This window comes from Pteropus alecto, unplaced genomic scaffold (assembly GCF_000325575.1).
Source record: "Pteropus alecto unplaced genomic scaffold, ASM32557v1 scaffold30, whole genome shotgun sequence".
NCBI lineage: Eukaryota > Metazoa > Chordata > Mammalia > Chiroptera > Pteropodidae > Pteropus > Pteropus alecto.
Genome location: NW_006429782.1, coordinates 1396011 through 1400036, shown reverse-complemented (window position 1 = coordinate 1400036; position 4026 = coordinate 1396011). Strand labels below are relative to the sequence as shown.

The 4026-nt window shown below is 54.2% G+C and overlaps 1 protein-coding gene across 2 annotated transcripts in view; it reads left to right on the top strand.

Moving 5' to 3' along the window:
* The window catches only part of GNG7 (G protein subunit gamma 7), a 101003-nt gene that overhangs the window by 84351 nt on the left and 12626 nt on the right, over positions 1 to 4026 (top strand). The gene's annotated exons all lie outside the window — the stretch shown is intronic.

Below are 4026 nucleotides of genomic sequence, written 5' to 3'. Positions count from 1 at the left end.
GTGGGGCTGGGAGGCTCCCCGCTGGCCGCCTGCCTTCCCTTCTGGTGAGCAGACGGCTGCTCCGTGTCCTTTATCGGTTTATCGAGCGGGCTGGGAGTGGCACCCGTCCCAGCTATGAGAGCTATGTGCGGAATTCACAGGGGTTGCCGGCATTTTTGGGTCTCGCCGTCATTCTTCCTGTGCAGCCGGAAAACACCTCTGAGGGTGGAGATGGCATCACAGGCCCACAGAGGAGCTGCGTCAGCCCTCCTGGGTCCCCGGGGGACGCCAGCCTGGTGCAGTGTCTGAGCGGGCCTCTGTCTGCCCCGTCGAGACACGCTCAGCAGGTTCGAGCTTCTCCCGGATGCCAGGGTGTGCGCCCGCGTGGCCCGGAGCACGTCCACTGTCCCGGCGGCCCCAGAGCTCCGGGGTCCCCGCAGGGGCTGCAGCCGCCTCAGCGTGCCGTCTGCGTCGTGGCTCTACACCGTAGGACACCGTGGCTTGGACCGCCCGCCCCCAAGAGGGTCCTGGTACCTCCTTGCCATGCATCCCCTCGGGGGTGTCAGACAGAGTCTGGGGTCTCGGCAAGACCCAAAACCCAAGTGACATCTTAGAGCCTGCAACATCTGAGCCTGTTCTGCAGCCGTAGAGCATGCCTGTCACTCCCCTGAGTGCCAAGACGGAAGCAGGACTCAGCTGCCACAAAACCCCAAAGGAGAAAGGGGACAGAAATGCCACCTCGAGAAGCCCTCACAGGGGTCCTCCACGTCGTGCAGAGGTGACAGTGTCTTTCAGGAACTGCACAGGCTTCTCGTGCGCATGCAGGCGGCACCATCGGAAGCCGGCAGCAGAGTCCTTGGGACTGAGCCCCTTCCAGACCGCTAGACAGGGGGCTCGAGGCTCAGGCTTCTGTCATTCAGTGTCCCTCGGGGGTTTCTCTGACCCAGGTGGCCACCAGGACTTCTCTGGGCCCAGCACCCACACTCCTACTATTTCTAATTCTGTTTCTGCAACTTGATAGCTGGGTGACTTTAGACAAATCACTGCCCGTCTCTGAGCCTATTCCCTCGTCTGCAAAATGAAGTTACGACGGAGCAAAGACCCTCAGCTTCAGAGCAGTGCGAGGAACTGGCGGTCCTCTGAGCATCTGGGGTGATGGACGTGGTCACTCTTGATTGTGGCGATGGTGTCACTGACATGTGGCACATGTCCACGGTCCTCAAACCGGGAGCTTTACGAACGCTCCATTTATTACACGTTGGTTATATGTATATAGTATGACACCGTTGTAAGAATTTTTAAATTTTACATATAAAACAAATGGAAATGAAACTCCTTTCTAGTTCCCAATTTTATAGAAGCCGAGGCCCGCTGCGGTGGCAGTGCCGGCCTGAGGAGCAGCGGGGACAGCTGGCCTTGGACCCTGTCATGCTGGCCCTGGACCGGTCACAGCCCATGGAGGGGAAGAAAGATTTTTTTCAGATGCCGCCTGCATTTTTTTCCTATACGTAAAGCCACTCAATTCAGATAAGATGTCACTAGCAAACTTCTGAGGTACTAATGGGGACTCCAGCCACTGGACTCTGATCACCAAAAGAGCATAATGAAAAAGAGTGTCCTAAACTGTTTAAGGCAGAAGCACAGAACGTCGTCTGTGGGAGTTGACAGCTCGTGATTCACGTGCGTTCCGAAGGCTTTCACTTCCTGTGTATTTTCCCCAGGAACTTTCTCATTATTTTATCAAATTCCTTTCCTTCCTCAGTTTGTGTTTTTTTTTCTGTTTGTTTGTCTGTCTGTCTGTCTGTCTTTAGCCCTTCTCGAATTTCCTGCCTTTCATCTGGGCTCATTTTCTCCAATATGCTTTCATTTTACCGTTCAGGAGGCAGGTCTGCCAGTGAGAAAAATGTTTTTGTTGGCCCGAATATGTCTTTATTTCCCCGTAATTCTCGAAGCTTATTTTCACCAGGCCTAGAATTTCCGCCGGGTCCACCGAATCGTTGCCCCCTTTCCTCCGGCAGCTTATGTTTTTGCGTGTCGCGACGCACCGATTTCACTGAGGTGTCATGCGCGTTCGGTGACAGAAGCAGAGCCGGGAGCCGGGGTTTGCTAAAGTCCGACAGATGGGCGCGCCCGTGCACACCGGCGCCCCGGCCACCACGCGGAGCAGTCGCCGCCCGTCATCTCTTGCTCGACGAAGCGCCACGGGCCTCGCCCGGGTGGCCCCCCCTCGCAGTCACCTGTCCTTTCTCGGAGCGCGGTCGTGGCCCGTAGTCTGAGCGACCAGTTGCTCACCCGTTCTCCTATTGACGGTCACCCGAGTCATCTCCAGTTTTCGCCACTATATATGAAGACGTAGGAACATGTCATATCGTTCTCTTGGCAACATGTTTTGATTTGTTTGGGGCAAAGCCCGCGGAAGGGAATTGCTGGCCCATAGGTTACGTGTGCGTGTAGCCTTATGAGAACCTGCTGACCCGTGTTCCCGAGTGGTTTGCGCCGTTTCATCCATCACTCAGCTCCTGGTGTTTCTCCGCCCTCCCCGACCCTGAGTACCGTCGGCCTCTTTAAACTTCGCCACTCTGGTCGCTATGAAGCAGCCTCTCGTGATGCTTTTCATTCCCGTTTGCCTGATGACTCGTCCTTGGGCGCCTTTCCACATATATAAAGTCACTACGTCTTATTGGCCATTTCTCTGTCGGTTTCTAAGATGCTACGGCTTCTTGAATCTGTGGCTCGAGGTTTTTCTGATCGGTTGTGGGAAATTATCTGTCATTGTTTAAAAATCGCTTCTGCCCCATTCTCTCTCTCCTCCTGCCAGATTTCCGATTACGTGTGTATCAGACCTCAGGGCACCCCTCAGGGCACCCCTACATCTGCCTCCTCTGCTGTGGTTTTTTTTCCCTGTGTGTCTCTGTGCTTCATTCTGGATATTTCCCCCTGAACTCCTTCCAGTTCGCTAATCTTCTCCTTGACAGTCTTTAGTGATACTACGTCTTCCATTCTGTTCTTACATTTCAGATATTGGCACTTTCCATTCGTCCACGGGTTCTTTCCAATTCACTGCTAAAATTCCGGGTGTCACTATTTATCTTCTTGAATGTAATTAACACAGTTATTTTAAAGTCTCCGTCAGATCTCGTGCCTATAACCCCTGTGAGTCTGTTCGTATTGGCTGTTGTTTCTGCTGATTTGTGTTCGTGAGGCTTTGTCTCCTTGTATGCCTGATTATTTCTAATTGTGTGCTACACATCGTAATTGCAGACTGATTTGTAGAAACCGTTTGAGGGCTGAGATGGTGCCGTTTTCCCCCAGAGAGGATTCGTGTCTACTTCTGCCAGCCTCCAAGGCTGCTAGCAAGCTAGTGTCACTTCAGTCCTGAGATTATTCAAAACTGGGTTTCGGTTGCTGTCAGTGGCTGTCTACTTCCTGTGTACCCTTATTCTTAGAGGGTGCCACTTTTTTGTCCCAGTTCGGACCAAGGAGAGGGTCGCCACGCTCTCTGCCCTTCGAAGGCCCCGGATCTCGACCCCCGTTCCCCTAGCCTTGCAAGGCTGATAGAGGTGTCACTCAGCCTCTCAGCAAACCCTCCACGTAGGAGAAAGTAACCCCAAAAGCCAAGCTCCCGGGCTCCCACCCTCTGCCACACTTTCTCGAGACGTTCGTCACCATCTGCACAGCCCTCCAGTGCCCGGTGTCCAGCTCACCTGGCCGCCCTCAGCAGGAGTCTGTCCATCATAGCCCGGCACCGCCGCGCAAGCCAAAATCCGCAGACAGAGATTTCATCTGAAGTCCAGGTGGCTTCAGAGGAGGCTGTTGATGTCGACCGTCCTGGGCTCAGAGCCACAAAACGACACGTGGGGACCCGGTCTCAGCTTTTGAACAGCTGTCTATTTTCTGGCTGAAGAGACTCAGACCAGACCCAGGTGGAGCCGAGCCAGGATGTGAAACCAGGTTCCCCACCTCCACACAGTGTCGTGACTTCAGGGACAGGTGGCCGCCTTTGTCCCTCGGAGTGCGTGCGGTTCCTAGAAATTGCCCCACTCCTTT